This window comes from Sander lucioperca, chromosome 20 (assembly GCF_008315115.2).
Source record: "Sander lucioperca isolate FBNREF2018 chromosome 20, SLUC_FBN_1.2, whole genome shotgun sequence".
Classification (NCBI taxonomy): domain Eukaryota; kingdom Metazoa; phylum Chordata; class Actinopteri; order Perciformes; family Percidae; genus Sander; species Sander lucioperca.
Window position 1 is genome coordinate 3,066,770 of NC_050192.1, and position 18,208 is coordinate 3,084,977.

Consider the following 18,208-nt stretch of genomic DNA (forward strand, 5'->3'; position numbering starts at 1 on the left):
ATGACATAACACCCAAGTAAGGAAACAAAGCATACATCTTTACTCTTTCACGATACATGGATGCCGATTCGATTTGTACCGCGATTTTCATATATGCCAATTCTCGAAGTATTGCGATTCAATAGTATTGAGCAGGGCTAAATTAACTTTTTTTTTTTAACTTTTTTAATCACCAGCCAACATTGCTAGTATATTTTAAAGTACCAGCCAATCAGATTTCCACTAGCCAAATTTTTACTAATTTCAACAAATTTTATTAACTAAATTACTTAATTTCATCAATACCGCACACTAGACACGTAGCCAAAGTCACGACATGGTGTTCATGGGAAATGTAGGATTAGTACTACGGACAGAGTTGCCAGATAAAGATTACATTTCCAAGCCAAACACACACAAAAGCGCCCAAACTGGCAATCTGGCAACATTTCTACAGCTGGCCGATTCAAACAGACGCAGTGTTGTTTGCTGCTTTCATTACCGGCCAAATTGGCTAATAACTTTACAATGTTACCCGCCAAAGTAAACTTTTACCAGCATTTGGCAGGTTGGTGGGTGTCAATTTCAAGACCTAGTACTGAGTATTGCGATTCACTTTCTAAACCTATAACATGCACAAAAAAGATATATAACACAATAAAGGAAAGGGAAAAGCCAAAAAGCATAATATGAGCACTTTTAAGCTATAGAGCGCAGTTTCTGTCTCCGCCATGAGGAATTCTAAGTAATGACAACAACACTGTCGGCGCGTCCACATGATACAAGCTTTACGTGATCGCGCACCCCCCACCCCTCCTCCACGCAGTTGCTAGTAGCCAAGGAGGACACGGAGGATTAACAAAACATGATGGATTCTTCAAAAGAGAGGTAAGAGGTAATTATCTTCACTCGAGTTCTGCGCACGAAAGTCGCCGGACAACACCAGTTCTGAACATAGTCATACTGAGAAATCCAGAGAGAGTTGTGTGGAGCTGATAGTCTTAATTAGCTTTGTAGCAACTCATTTGGCAACGGCTTGAATGTAACGGACGTTCATTATTATGGGAAACTTGCATCTTAATGTATAATTAAATCTAATTATTATTATTTTTGCACAAAATAGCTTTGATTGTCTTATAGACCAATCATGTTAGATTACTGACAATGTGTCTTTGTCTCGCCACTTTGTCACAGGTTGCATCTTCATGAAGACGGCTCAGTCAAACCGTCGGGCAGAGACGCTGATCTTCAGCCGCCACGCCGTGATCGCCGTCAGAAACAACTGCCTGTGTTTTATGATTCGTATCGGGGATCTCAGGAAGAGCATGATTATAGGAGCCACCGTCAGGTTACAGGTGCTTGTCTACTTTATTATCCCCAGTGAAGAGCGCTCTCTTTTTACCTGCTGTGCTGGAGGGAAGGAGAATGACTTAAATCTGCCGTTTATTGGACAGCAGTGTATTATTTTTTGTTGCTAGATGGTTTCTTCTCGATGAAAAAGGTTTCCTTTCTTTGCTGAGTAGTCTTCAGTAGTTTTTAGATTTTCACTCGTTGTACGTAAGATCCATGTATTTCGTAGATTATCATTTAAATTGAAGGAACCTATCGTGGCGTATTAGGGCTATTGCAGGTAGCCGGGGGAGGAGGGCAAAATATATTTTAAGATTAATGTGTTACATTTATGAGAAAAAAAATTCACAAATTTATGAGAAAAAAAGTTTTTGTGAACCACATCACTTCACTTTGCAAGGTATAAAATAAGTATAATTTCTTTATTATTGTTTGAAATTATACTTATTTCGGATAATCGGATTTAGCAATAAGGAAAAAAAGTGCACAAATAGATTAAAATGAACGCATAATAGGGCGCCTGGATAGCTCAGTTAGTAGAGCGGGCGCCCATATATAGAGGTTTACTCCTCAACGCAGCGGCCGCGGATTTGACTCCGACCCACGGCCCTTTGCTGCATGTCGTTCCCCTCTCCCTCCCCTTCGTGTCTTCAGCTGTCCTGTCGAATAAAGGCCTAAAAATGCCCAAAAATAATCAAAAGATTACTTGATAATAACCGGGACTATGTGGCTGCAGGTGGTGAGGAAGACGACCACACCGGAGGGGGAGGTGATCCCATCCATCAGATCGACGTCCAGACGGAGACGGCTTTGGCCAGCAACAGCTGTTCCTCCTCGCCCCGCTCATCATCTGCCACATCATCGACAAAAACAGGTACGCCCGACCGCACCAGATTAGATAAGGTGTGTGGAAGACATGGGAATCTGAAGGGATCTGAGTATTACACTGGATGATGAGAAGCGGGACAGAATCTGTAGGAATATTAAAACCATGTCACGTGATGTGTAGGTGCGCCTCATTCAGTTCAAAATTAGCCTATGCATCGCTTCTATTGGACTCCCTCCAGATTGTTTAGAATTCAGAATCAGAATTGGGTTTTATTGGCAAGTATACTACATACACAAGGAATTTGACTTTGGTAGGTGTTAACTCTCTATACATTCAACAAATAGACATGTAGTAGTAAACATTGGTCTGAAAGACACACCAAATTGTTGGAAATGTAAGACAGAGGACGGCCAATTACTTGATGTCCTACAGTCCTGTGATGAGGTCCAGGATACATGATAACCTATGTCAGATTGCAGGGACCCAGGTTCCATTCAGCCTGAGATTATTTGTTGTAGGAGATGGGTCATTTTGTACTACTTAAGTTGTCTGACTGCCGTCCAGAAATGTTTTCATCCTGGTTCAACCATGTAAAGCACTCTGTAACTTGTAAGCTGTAGAATAATATTTTATCATAATAATATTCAGGATGGATTTTGAACACTAACACACACACACACACACACACACACACACACACACACACACACACACACACACACACACACACACACAGTGTAAAGCTGTAGTTGTGTGTTGTCAGCCCGCTGTACGACCTGTCGGCCATGGAGCTGCAGTGCAGCGACCTGGAAGTGATCGTCATCCTGGAGGGCGTCGTGGAGACGACAGGGATCACCACGCAGGCCCGGACCTCCTACGTCTCCGACGAGATCCAGTGGGGTCACCGCTTCGTTCCCATAGTGACGGAGGAGGAGGGCGTTTACTCTGTGGACTACTCCAAGTTTGGTAATACAGTCAAGGTGAGAGTTCTAACAAACTGATCTTCACTGATTGGTATAGAGAATATTAGAATGAAGTCGTACTGTTAAATTCTTTTGCTGTATTTTAGGTATCTCTCCCTTGTATATTCAGATTGCTGCTTCTTTATAACCTATATCCTTATCAGTTCCTCCAGAAAAACGCGATTATGCGATCGCATAATTCAATGCATAATCAGCCAAAGTCTGCATATTTATGCGGGGGCCACATTTTTTCAAATACGCCGCACTTTCGCGGCATAAATTGCAGATTTTTGCGCAAAATATGTGGGGCTTGCATGATTTCATAATCCCCACATTTTGTTGCGAAAAAGTCACATATATCTTAGCAGAAAGTTGAAAAATGTTGCGTTACTTCACACAAGAGCAGCCATTTTCCCCTGTTGCCATGGGAATGTTATAAAGTGACGTAATTACGCGACGTGAACATCATCGAAAAGCTGCAAACTCTGCGATGGAGCCATGATGAAACCGCAATTTTTGCAAGTTCCCGCAATTTCATTGCAAAAAATTGCATAAATATCCTGCCTATTCCATCGCATTTTTTAAGAAAACGTTGCCACATAATCAAGGATTTTTGCTCGCAACAATCACAAAAAAACTCCGCATTTTTCTGGAAGGACAGCCTTATGATAATGACTTCATCATAGTCATTGTAAATGATACCTGTGTTTCAGGTAACGACCCCACGCTGCAGCGCCAGAGAACTGGACGAGAAGCCGTCGATCCTAATCCAGACTCTGCAGAAGAGCGAGCTGTCGCACCAGAACTCGCTGAGGAAGCGTAACTCCATGCGGCGCAACAACTCCATGCGTAAAAACGCAGGAGGCAGCGGGGGTCTGCGCAGGAACAACTCGGGGCTCCTGACACGAAAGTCCAGTTCTTCACCCGACCGAGGGAGGCCAGAACCTGAACGCCGTTACATGAGGCCTGCCTCCAGCTGGCTGCCCTGCTCCTCCTGGTGGCCAGGAGGATTATGGGTGTTGGTGTTCTTCCTCGTCTGATGGGACTCTTCTCTTTCGTTCACTGCCTTATCTAGACTCCCAACACTTTAATGTTACTTCATGTCACACGCATGGAGTAATCTAGTTCTTATTTTAGAATTAACTGTTGCAGTATATTTCTCCACACTCATAGCGCAGCCACAAACCAATCCATTTTTCTCTCTCTTCATTATCAACAAAGCAATAATAAACATTGGGCCTTTATGCCTGTTTATCATTTCTAGGGAGATGTATTTTCTTATTGAATAAAGTCACAGTCTAACTACTCGTAGCGGTAACTAGTGGCAATCAATCACTGTACTGACCATGTGTGTTTTCATTTTATTTTGTCTTTTGTGTTGTTGAGAATAAATGCACTCACTTCATTTGAATATGGTTTAAATAGCTGAACTGCTCAAATGATCCCAGCGAGAAAATGTTTTAGAAAATCAGCACTCAAGCAGCTGTGCAAAGAAATCAAATTATGTTGAGAAACATATCATGTGTAATATCCTATATCTTTTTTGTGTTTTGTCTTTGTAACTCGATGTCATTGTAAATGAGGGCTGCGCCTCAATGATCTCCTGAGTATAAATAGAGGTTGAATGAAGGAATGAATGAATCAATCAATCAATCAATCAATCAATCAATCAATAAAACAAGAAAATATGATAGTACAAACAATATAGATTAATTCTGTATAAATCAACAGATATCAGAAGGCCATGCACATTAAAATAAACAGGCATCTAAACCCACTCTAAATTCAAATAAAAATCCAGTTAAATTGGAGGAACCTTTAGTTATTTGCATTATTAATGTAAATGTAGCCTAACGTTTACAATGATTATTTTATATGTATCATTTTCAAAATGAATAACCTGTTTACAATCAAAATGTTGATATTATAAATAGTTTTACACAATATATAATCTGCATTCGAGTCCTAAAAGTATCCTTTGGACTTTGTGATTAGTATACGTTGCCTTACGTGCTTTGACGTCGTCGCACCCGGAAGTGAGAGTGGGAAGGTGAAGCGACGAGGGTAAACCATATGTCAATGGGGTAAACATGGCTCGTAGTTTACTTTGCAGAGCTGTCGGTGTGTTTCAGCTCAGCAGGACTTCAACACTGCTGACAGGGACTCGTTTCTACTCTCAGACGGAACCGGAGCCGCTGACGGTGAGACTGCAAAAACAAACGGAATAAGGTGCAGTAACGAAATGTGTCCTTCTTGAAAACTGTTATTCAGAACTGCTGTCAGGTCAAGCTTATTTATGGAGATATATAGATGTGAACAACAACAGCATGTTCCAGTGGTACATACAGTACTTCGTTACACATGCCAATGTGTTAAGATAATTCGGCATACATTTCATTCTGTCAAAATCATATTTTGTAATAAAAAGCCACTATTTGGATTTCACACTTAACTGTTAAATCAACGTTTTCTTTCTCAAGGTCTGGTGTAAATTACCAAATACCAACCAAATGAGTACTTCAGTTTATAGAACGGTATCATTATTAATGCAATGTTGGAAAGTAATTCAGTAATTTACTCAAGTACTAACATTTTGAGGTACTTTATTTTCTTTACACTACTACTCCACTGTCATATAATATTGCACTTTTGGAGTACATTTGCATTGTATTTTGCTATAATTATTTGACAGCTATAATAACCACTTACAGATTAAATTAACAGTTAAAACATAATTATAATAACGTGGATTAAACTACCAAAAACTACTTAAAATAGTTAGAAAAAAAAGCTCCGTCTTGGCCAGCTACCAGATTAAAATATATTTGTTGATAATACTCCACATGTACTTAAGATTATAAATACAGGTCTTGCTTTAATAGAGTATCATTACATTAGTAGCCTAGTATTGCAACTTTTACTCAAGTACAGTATTAATACTTTTTATATCACTAAAATTATGAGGTCATTTTTTGTGTAAATGGAAAATATTTATCTGGTATGCATCTAGTTACTATGCAGATTTTAGATGTATATGGTTTCTGTCTGTGGTGGAGAGTCATAAGGTCTCCCAAAATGAAAATACTCACCAGTACAACACAACTTGTTCATTAATGCAGTACTTAATATTCTCTGCGTGCCTAGTAAAGAAAGTATTCTGTTCATTAATACAAACTCTGAAGTCTTATTGTACCAGTATGTTTTTATAAATGACTAGAGGAAATTACTACATTAAATTACTACATTTTTGAATAGAGTTTGGTTTAAATGTAAAGGGAAGTGGGACATTATCTTATTGGTAAAACAGGTCATACAAGTTCCACAGATTGTAAAGTGCTTTAAATCTTTTGACTAAACCTGGGATGATATAATATCCTCAGGTACAAGTGTCTGTAGTATTTAGTTTATAATGACTCTGCTGCAGTTCATTCTTATTTATTTCATCTCCTGTGATTGTTTATTACAGAATCACATTGGTTTCTACTTTATAAGGAAATGCGAAGTTTGGTGACTTTTGGCATACTAACATAGTAGATCCCTGTACGACAATACCAGTTTAGTAGAAAACTTCTGTAACAAACTGTAGTTCTCAAATACACAAACCACCACTGTAGAATGTAACTTTTCTCTTTTTCAGGAGAATAATATTAAACAATCCCAAGAAGAGGAATGCTCTGTCTTTGTCCATGCTGGAATCCCTCAAAGAAAACATTCTTACTGACGTCGACAGTGATGATCTCAGAGTTGTTATCATATCAGGTAGGTACAGTATTATTGTGAGTGTGTGATAGAGAGGGAAAAGATGGTGGTCTAACCTGTGTGTGTGTGTGTGTGTGTGTGTGTGGTGTGTGTGTGTGTGTGTGGTGTGTGTGTGTGTGTGTGTCAGCCAAAGGTCCAGTGTTTTCCTCTGGACACGACTGAAGGAGCTGACGTCAGCCAGGGCAGAGAATTCACACAAAGGTGTTCACACCTGTGCAGAGGTTAGTCTCTGTGTTTCTTTCTCCCACCCTTTGTCTTTTTCTTCTCTATCTATCTATCTATCTATCTATCTATCTATCTATCTATCTATCTATCTATCTATCTATCTATCTGTCTGTCTTTCTGTCTCCCCCACTTTTTGATTGTTGATTAATGTAACTGACATTTTGGGTGGCCTCTAGCTCACCCAGTAAGAGCGTGCGCCCAATGTAGGCTGAGTCCTTTGCAGTGGCGCAGGTTTGAATCCAACCTGCTGCCCTTTGCTGCATGTCATCGCCATCTCTCTCCCCTTTCCTGTCTATCCACTGTCATTATCTAACAAAGGGAAAAGGCCAAAAAAAAAGACAAATGCATATTTTATGATAATGTGACAGGATTGCCATGTTCTTTCACTTTATTGTTTATGTATTATTCATCTATGACACACACACACACACCACACACACACACACACACACACACACACACACCACACACACACACACCACACACACACACACACAGAATAACTAAAGCTGTAAAGATTAATCGATTACTATTAAATTAATCAATAATCATGTTCTCTGTAACTTCTCTAATCCAGCTGCTAAATGTGATATTTTCTAGTTTCTTCACTGCTCTTTGTTAGTAAATGATATCTTTGAGTTGTGGACAAAACAAGACATTTGAGGACGTCATCTTGGGCTTCAGAAAACATGGAGCGACATTGTATGACCAAACAAAATAGTCGATTAATCGAGAAATAATTGTTAGTTGCAGGCTACAAACATCTACACTGGCTCTTGTGCTTCAGGTATGACTCTGATACAAGACATACTGTTCCAGTGATCGCCATGGTAAACGGTGTTGCCACAGCAGCCGGTTGCCAGCTGTTGCCAGCTGTGACATGCGTGGCGACGGAGAAGTCCACCTTCGCCACTCCAGGTGTCAACGTGGGTCTGTTCTGCTCGGACGCGGCGGTGGCCATCGGCAGAGCTGTGCCGAGGAAGGTAAGAGCTTAGTGGAAGACACTCGCCCACTTTAAGTGTGTTTTGAGCTGATGTTAATTATTTACATTCATATTTTCATGCATTAAAAACTGTCAGGATGAAACAAATCTCTTGCTTTTAGTCATAATTAGCATAATTATACTACAGATAATCTTGAGTTTTGAACTGTGGTCGAACAAACAGGAAATCTAGACGTTACTTTGTGCTCTGGAAAACTTGTGCTGGCCATCTTCATAAAATAACTGAGTTGTAGCCCTACTTATAGCCCACTTATTTTTTATTTACTGTTCCTGTCAACTTTGATAATAATATTTATTTTCAACTGTAAAATATCCTACCCAAAATGTTTTGATATTACAAATAATGTCATCCTTCTTTTGACCACGGTGCCATGGAGATGCTTTCACAGGAACTCCCTCTCCGCCCATAATGCTTGGCTGCATGGTCTGATCAGTAGGTGGTGCCAGAAGAACGACTAGAAGAGGAGACATTAGCCACGCCAGCGGGTGTGTCAGGCTAGCCGACCTGTTGTAGCCCTCGGCAAGGCCACTTCCAAAGGTGAGAGTTTTCAGAGTACAGACAGACCTTTTTGTTTGACTTTTTTTTAAAGGCCGGTGATGCTTGAGATGATTCATGGTGGTCACCCCCAAACAAGAAACGGGTTGAATTTCAAAATGATTCTATCAGTGAAGATTGTCAGCCTGTAGTGATGAGGCGATCAAAATGTTTGGCATGGCATATCGTTAAAGAGTATAAAGATGATGGAAATATAAACTGATTTTTTTTAAATGCTGCACTTGGCATCTTTGTTAGCTGGGAATTATTAGAGAATATTTAGGGCAATATGTTGTGATGACAGATAAAAATGTTATTAAGAACTATATATTTTCCCTATAATCAGCATTCCTCGTGAAAACATTGTAACAATATAACCATAGACATTATCTTCACAGTGGTGTTCTCTTCTCCTTTGTTTCCTTCTAAGACAAATGGCTCACGGTCGAGATGCAGCGTATGCCACCGCCTCCAAGATGATGGTTGACAACCTGGCTCTAAGAGACGGACAGGAGGGATCCGGGCCTCATAGAGAAACGCAAGCCAGTGTGGACATAAAGCAGCAACGTGGCCCATGAACTGATGCGACTGTGTGCGTCATCACACTGGAGACAATGATTATCCTGACTGCTACATGTGCTCTTCAGTTACTAGTGTGGGAAGATTAATCTAGCACCAAGTCCCACGTCATGGATGCTATTACGCTACTTTAAAATGTTAGCTGTCTAATTGGCAGGTCACAACGATTGAAGTTTGACTCTTTGACAGCTCCCTGTTCCCTGAGGATTTCCTCCTTTTTGGCTGACTAAAATGAAGACAATGTAGCTGAACCAGTGTGTGCTTCAAGGTGCTTTGTGAGGATGAGTGAGGAAATGGCTGTTACCAACCAGGAGGAGCTCCAGATGTTCTATAGACCTAATGACGAACGAATGCTGCTATTCATTTTTGTATACTCCGATAAATGCAATAATAGGGATACACATTGGTGAGGCGTGTAACATAATTGCAATAGTTCAGTGTGTTTGGCAGGACATTCTGCATCATTTTCTGCATCGATAATTATGAGGTGACTTACAGTTTAAGCTCATTAGGCACCTATTTGGTATGTGATCTAGTAAACGCATGTGTACATACACATAGACAGTCACAAGTGCATGTCAGCATGTAACGGTATACAGTAACTAGCTAATATAGATACAGATCAAGTCATGCCCTAACATCAGCTATTTTATCATTGAATTATTCATAGCATAATAGCCTCTGAAATTGAGGACATTAGAATCACACTGTATACTGTATGGATACTAGCTTGATAATAAGGTGAACAATCCTTCTGGCGCCAGCTGTACTTTCTACTTTGCAACACAATTGCGGTCCTACCAGGGTGCGCATCAAGTATTACAAAAAAACTAATTGCACATTAAACACTTAACACGAACGTACATGAACTTAGGATGTTGTTCAAAGCTAAAAGTTCGACACTAAGTTAGACTGGTGTGCTACACTACGTCATGATCGTCTATGGTCATGACAACTCTCGTTTATGTAATTGTTGTATTAGCAGGTACACATTGTCTTAGTGTTAGTTCCTATCTTTGTACTCTTCTCCGCTTTAAAACTCACTTTTTAGGTTTATATATAGATTACCGGTCACATCCGGCCGCCATCTTCGTTTGAGTGTAACTCTTCCGGAAGCAGGTCAGGACCGTTCTGGACGTGTGAGTAACTTTCTAAATACTAGACGAACAGTGAGTGACTCTAGGGAGGGCCTTTCCAACAGCGTAACGCATTGATGTGGGACCTTTTGTGTTTAGCAACTAGTTGTGCAGTGCTGTATTATTTCAGCACAACTGAGATGATAGTGCGTGGGCGACCGCTTGTAATGCTAAAGTAGCTAGCTAGCGTTAGCTGTTGGCCCACAACACCACTTGACGGACAAGCAGTTTCCTCTCCCCTGCGATGTTGCGTGTCGAGAATGTTGCCCCGACCGAACGTGTCTCCCTATGTATTCCAGACAGTATTTGATCTTACCTGAACCAAAAGCGTATGCCGTAACCTCGAAAGGGGTCGCTTTCGTGTTTACAGGAGGAAACACGCTCTAAACAACCGGTGACAGCGGCACCTCATGCACTTTCTCTTTTTAACCAGTTTTTAAACTTGACGCCCCTGCCGACCGAGATACACGCTACTAAGTACTCGGCTGCTTGTATTACATGTTTACATGTCTTGCCTCAGTGTTCACCGAGTATGTTTGTTCTTGCTAAGGTGTCAGTACGCTCGTTTTGCTGGCTTTGCTGCTGCTGTTTGTGTTTCGGTGTGGTGCTTGCATAGTGTCGCGGATACACTGTGAGATGAAAAGATATGTTATCGCAGGCTTAGTTGTCGTACATTAGCGTTGCAGGAGCCTTTGGTTGCTGAGTTGCTTCTCTATAATGCTCCTCGCGCATCCTAAGGTTTAGCATTAAGAGTCCTTTCGGTATGTACAACTAATGTCATGTAGTCAGCAGCAATGGAAGCCTAATGGTCACTGTTATTAATGATATGAATACTAGAGAGTTTCCGTCGGCTGTTGAGCAGTGAAACTCGTGCACTTTTTCGCTCCTGGCTCTCCACTTACTGCCGGCTGCTGGGTTTCACATAATAAATCCTCTCAGTTATACTGTAGTGTTTTTCTCCATGAATTTCAGTAGGATGCTGCTGCTGCTAGCGTGTTGCTGTTGTGTGTTGTTGGTTGTAGGACTTCCAGCCTTGAGTAACTTCGCTCTACCAGCTGGTAGTTACGTGCGCTTGTGTAGATAGCATTATTCACGCATTTGGTTATGTCAAATGTGGCAACACAGTACCTATTTTTGAGACACGCAAGATAATGGAGATGCTTAGTGTGAACGAAAACCGTCTTAAACAACCTAATCAGTTACAATAGACACAACAAGGAAGCAGCAATTATCCATTGTTATTTTATGACATAATGTATAACACAATGGATTATCACAATTGAAATAAGTGTTTATTATTACAAACTATCTACAAGAATTACTTAGACGTATTTAAGTAAGGTAAATTCCAGTAGGGCTGAAATACGTCATTTCAGTCGCATACCAATCAACAGTTTATTCTAGTGAACAAGTCTGAGTATTCCTCTAATCTCTCATTATGTAATTGTTTCCCAAAATACATGACTGAGTTTAAGATTTGTGGGTTCAAAGCACATCTCCCTGCATCACAAGCAGTGTGGGGAAGTCACTTTTAAAGTCAGTGTTTGCTCGTTACTCGTTACATCTTAAAAAGTAATCTGTGACTTTACTTAGTTGCCCTATGAAAGTAACTTTTACTTTACTCGTTCTTTTAAAAGCAGGGTCTCTGCAGAGACTGAAGTTATATATACAAAACTATCTTGACCATAAGCCAATCTCTGGTTTATCAGTGAAGTCGTCTGAACTCCACTGCAGACTGGATTCTCTACTCACAGAGTGATGCTGATTCATTCTGACAAGTACAGCGTGGGTTGATGCACATCAGCAGGTCATCGGCGGTTCACGTGTTAGTGTATACTATGTGAATGTCTGTATTGACTTGTACGGTGGCGCAGCCACGATGGTCCGTGCATGTCGTAGAAAAATGCAGCCTTCTTTTGGAAATCCTTGCGTGTCCGTGCAACCGACACAAGTCCACAGCGGTCCGCGGTGCACGTATGAGCCACACCACCGCATCCATCTGTGAGGTTGTCAGCTTGGTGTCTACCTTGCTCAGAGCGCGTCCAGCAAAAAGCCACGATGCTTAAAAAGCTCTCAAAAGTTAGCTTTGGTGCTTCTCGCTTGCCATGATTGCTCTGTTACCAGCCTCTGTCACGTCCGTGTGGAGCTTGTGAGCGCGCGCAGCTGAGAAGGCAGTGTCGCTGTCAAATCTGTCCCTGGGGAAAGTGACGTTGCGCCCAAATTGAAAAAGGAATACGTTTCGTTACCAAATTTCAGTAGTAGCGCGTTACACTACTTTTTACCCGAAAAAGTAGTTACGTTACTGTATCGTGTCACACCCAACACTGATCACAAGCATCGTTTTTAGCACCAAGATTTGTCATGTTAAAGCCCATGTTGCAGGTTAACCACCACTGTTGATTAATGGGTACATAAAGTACTCAACATATGTATATCATTGTTAAAAATGTCACCAAATAGTGTTAAAGGCCAGTTTTTACCGTTTTAGTCGTTTAGTGGGTTTTTTAACGCAATTCGGTGATGACGTCACGTTGGGGAGACGTGCCTCAGCCTGGTACTAGAACTATGGTGACTGACTGGGATGAGGAAGAGGTTTTTACTGTCAGTGAATAGCACCGAGTGAAAGTCAATGTTTTCTTTATATCTAGTGACAGTGATCATGTCGTTAGTTCAGATAAGTACCAGTAAACTTATCTAGATCTAGAAATAGAAGACATCATGCTAGCTATGGGCTAACTTGCCAGTCTCACCTGTGAAATCCCCCGACGTTGTAAACACATTTTCGATTAGATAGCTCACGTTTTGATGGTAGCCTACTAGCTCCAGTAACAACATATTTGCCTAGTGTTCATTTATTACTTGGATGGGGATGCTGTTCAGCTTTTCACAAGTTTAGACAGCTAGCTAACGCTACGCCGACGTTTTGCTAACGTTAGCGCAACAGCGTTAGCCTAGACGGCTAGGTAAATATTACGACTGCCTTCATGGTTCCTATATCTGCGTCCACGTTGTCAACATAAGACATGTGACGTTAGTGCTCCTTTTGTACCATAATTGTATTGAATGAAATGTTAAGCTTCGCTCCTACGAGATGGGTGGGTTTTTGTTAGCTACGTTACACACAAAGTTAACTGGCTATAGTTAGCCTGTGCTAGCGGAATTAGCTAACGTTGCGTAGCCAGCCAGCAGCTTCGGCAGTAGTTCCGGCGAGCTAACCACGACAGCTAACACATCCACAAGCGTCTCTATTTCAAACATCACTGCAGATTGACTGCTTTTAGCAGCAGAGGTTGATTGTGGGCGACAATACTGTCTTGGTTAGCTTACCGAAACTACTGCCGATTGCCGAAGTTGCTGGCTGGTTACGCAACGTTAGCTAATTCCGCTAGCATACAGGCTAACTATAGCCAGTTAGCTTTGTATGTAGCTAGCTAACAAAAACCCACCCATCTCCTAGGAGCGAAGCTTAACATTTCATTCAATAAAATTATGGTACAAAAGGAGCACTAACGCAACATGTCTTATGTTGACAACGTGGACGCAGATATAGGAAACTCCGAAGGCAGTCGTAATATTTACCTAGCTAGCAGTCTAGGCTAACGCTGTTGTGCTAACGTTAGCAAACGTCGGCGTAGCTAGCTGTCTAAACTTGTGAAAAGCCGAACAGCATCCCCGTCCAAGCTGTGTTTCACTTTCCCTCCAATATTATTATACACATAATAAAGACACATGGACTCGGTCGAGACCAAAAGCCATATTTTGCAACACCAGTGGCACAGACCGAGACCATAGACAGTGAACAGAGATGGGGCTTTAGTCTGTCGTCTCCCCAACTTGACGTAGTGCAATGCATTGTGGGGGAAAAGAGAATCATTGCAAACCGCTGTAAAATAGTACTACTTTTTCATATTTTATTCCGTTTTGTGATATCCATTGTATTTGATGTGGTTGGGTAACAGTTTAAATGTTTATTACCAACAAGCAAATTGCACAAATTCATTAGAAAATAAACCCTGCACCATGGGCTTTAAAGCCCTGACACAGCAAGCTGACCGTCGGTCCTAGTTGGGCCTACGGCGACATACCGTTGGCCTAGTTTGTGCGTTGTGTCCCGCACACGCCAAGTTTCTGCCTTTGGCCGCTGAACAGCCAATTCATATGATTGGCTGTTCAGCTTGAAACGACAGTGATGGAAAACAAACAAACAACGTATGTGAGAGGCACACACAAGGCTCCCTTTATTTTCACTTCATCTGATCAATCCAATCACATAGAGCTGTCAAAACTGTTCAAAATGACAGTTAGAATGTTCTTTTAAAAAAACACCGGTTCAACGATTGGAATAAACTATTTCTGCACATTATGTCCCATAAGATGGCAAATGTACAACGAGATATACGTAACTACTTGTGTAGGCATATTTATTCCAACAATAACATGTCTTTTAAAAGATCTCTACATACCTACACAAAAATAAAACTAATGTTAATAAACTATAGCCTTTACTGTGATATATGTTAATATAAAGACCGTAATAGATTTCTCTCTCTCTGCACCCTCTGCACTGCTTAACAATTAGCTTCCTAGCAAGCTAGCTACTAGCAGACTCTTAATTGGTTAAAATGTAAGAACTTAATGTTAATTCACACGCTCAATTGTCAAAACGAAGAGAAAAGCACATTGCTATGCCAGATGAGTGGACAATTGTTGGCAAATGTTCTATAACCAGTGTATGATGAAGGCATGTTGGGTGGGTTAGAATTAGCAAGCTTACGTTAACTAATGAGCAGCAGCGGGCCGTTCGGTCCCTCCGCTCCCAACCGTAGGGAGACTTCTTGCCAAGAGAACGGATGACAGACCGGGAGGGGGGACAGTCCGGTTTAGAGATGTTCCCGATACCGATCTCGGCTCCGTACTGCCTAAAACGCTGGTATCGGTATCGGGACGTACTGGAGTTCATGCACCGATCTGATACCACGTAATAAAGCCCTAAAGAAAATCTACGTTAAAGTGAATTTCTTTGTGTTCTTTCTGTTATAACTGACTGTCAAACTGCATAATTAAAGAAGTTCTGTGGCATTCATGTTCACAAAGAGTTTAACCTGAGCCAGACCGACAACAAAGATAGAAATCATATCACATCCATACCGGGGATAGTAGTATACAGTTGTTAAAACTAAATAAACATATATGACACACTGGTATCGGGATCAGTACTCGGTATCGGCCGATACGCAAGTTCAGGTATCAGAATCGGTATCGGGAAGCAAAAAATGGTATCAGACCATCTCTAGTCGGTTAGCCATCTCCCAGTGTTCGCTGTCTTCCCGGCGGGGAGTGAAGCAGAGAGACCGTAGGCTCCATTCGGTTCTGCCACTGATCGAGCACAGCTGTGTTTTTGTTATCATAGCAACGTTATCCAGTTTCCCTTGTTGAATGACGAATACATTACCGCGTCTGCTGGTATGGAAAGTTATTTCCTCTCACGCAGGCACAGAATGCACGTGGTACTTGGCCGGCGGCTGTAGTCTCTGCGGTGTGGTCCAGTGCTAATTTTGGCCAAGGCCGGCGTGAGGCGACGCCACAGTCGGCTGTCCTCGCCACTAGTCCCCAGCCGTCGGCTTGGTTGTGTCAGGGCTTTAGTGACAAGTCTTTACACCACTGACAACTATTCTTTGCAGGAACCAGAGCAGGATTTTGTTGTTCCCAGAGTTTGCTCATCCGGCAAGCTCTTGACATGACTTTCAACTGAAGCCGTGTTCAACTAATTTATACAGAAAGATACAAGAACATTATAATGCATTCAGCAGCATATTATTTTTTTCAGTATAACTTACTTATTTTTAACATATTGTTCTGTACATTTCTAATCATTAGATTGTAGCAGTGCTGCAAATAACTATTATTTCATTATTGGTTAGTCTGCCATTTTTTATTAGTGGTCTATACATGTCAGAAAATACACATTACACATTCCTGAAGCCAAATTTGACCTTTATCTTCAAATAGCTTTTTTGTCCAAGCAAGCAATTGTCCAACCCCCCAAATGATCAGTTTACTATCTCATAAGACAGAAGAAGGGAAGCTGAAAATCCATACAATGAGAAGCTGGAACTAGACAATATTTGTTATTTTGCTTTAAAAGTAGTTAATCAAATAGTATTTATCTGTGCTTGACTGATGGATTAATCCACTATATCAGCTCGAGATTGTAATTTATCCCCATAAAGCTATAGCGTGTAGTTTCTATCGCCCCCCCCATGGGGAATTCTATACTAAGGGTGGTGATGGTGCAGTGGATATGACATACATTGGTGTGGGAGATCTAAGTTCGATTCCCACTGCGATACATCAACCGATGTGGCCCTGAGCAAGACACTTAACCCCTAGTTGCTCCAGAGGCGTGCGACCTTGATATATATAGCAGTGTATGTCGCTTTGGATTAAAGCGTCAGCTAAATGACATGTAATGTAATGTAATGAATTGTAAGTAATGACAACAACACTGTCGGCGCGTCCACATGATACAGGCCTTCCGTGATCGCGCATTTATTTTGTACTGGGAAAAATAATAATTATAATAATTGGTTTTAAGATATGGCTGCAACTGAATGATTTTCACCGTAATTTAGTATGTCGATAATTCAACACGTCGTTTAGAATATAGTGAAAAATGTCCACAACAATTCCCTAACCACCAAAATTATGTTTTCAAATGGCAAAATATATATAATGTAGAATGACAGAAAAGTAGCATATTTTCACATTTGGGAAGCTGAAACCAGGGACATTTTATCTTATAACATACTAGTATACTATTACATTATTGATTAAATAACATTTTTTTATAGTCGATTGTTATCTGGATGTGGAAGTTATAATAGAGTATAAACAAAAAAATATAGCCTAATATAGGTTGACAGCTGAGAAAGAAGTGTTCTTCCTTCATGGTTAAGTGCTGGAACCTCAATTACTATTACTATTACCAAATCTGTCATCCCGGATTCTGCATTTATTCCATCCTAAAAGCACTTTCTGCCCTTCTAAAAATAAAGCCTATCCTTACCTCTTGGGGTTTATATCCTTAAGTCCCCACTGGGGGGCAGAGTTTGATTATTAGGAGAAAAGACAGCAGAAAAACCCCCCATGGAATAAACCTCTGATTTACAGCAAGTCAAAGACAGAGCCAGCGACTCATTTTCACCGACCTCATTTTATTAAGCAAAGTATCAGAATGGTCTGCAATTAGTGTTTAACAAAAAACAAGGATAACTTAAGGAATGTAATGAACAGTACGGCAATACTGTAAGAGAATAACTGCTTCAAAACCAGAGTATGAGGAATAATAATAGGGAATGTGACTGATTAAATGTTGAAATGTGTGACTAACACATTTGTGACATGTAGTGTGTGTGTGTGTGTGTGTGTGTGTGAGAGTGAGTGAGTGTGTGCCAGCAGCTGAACAGTAGTCGATATGACAGTGTTGAAATTAATAAGATGTAATGAAGCGAACTTGCACTGAAACTAGTTCACATCCATCTCTGGCTGCATGTGCTCAAGATGTGGTAACTGCAGTACAGCAATAAAGATAAACAATCTATGGTTACTAAGCAAATCAGATGGTCTTAAAGCTATATAATATATATATATATATATGATATATATATATATATATCTATATTATATATATATATATATTTTATTAGCCCTCACAATTAGCTCTATATTCCTCGAGTTTTTAATCCAAAAAAACTACACTGGCCTCAAATATGTAAATAACCAACGCACTTCACGTATAAAGAGAAATTAATTGCACATCAGTTAATCAGGAAGGAATATTATCACTGAAAA

At 40.6% G+C, this 18,208-nt stretch overlaps 2 pseudogenes; both read left to right on the top strand.

Annotated features, from left to right (window-relative positions):
* LOC118492957 overlaps positions 1–4,162 on the top strand; it is an 8,963-nt pseudogene extending 4,801 nt beyond the window's left edge.
* Positions 4,163–5,141: 979 nt separating this feature from the next.
* On the top strand, positions 5,142–9,200 carry LOC118494006 (annotated as a pseudogene).
* Positions 9,201–18,208: the final 9,008 nt, after the last annotated feature.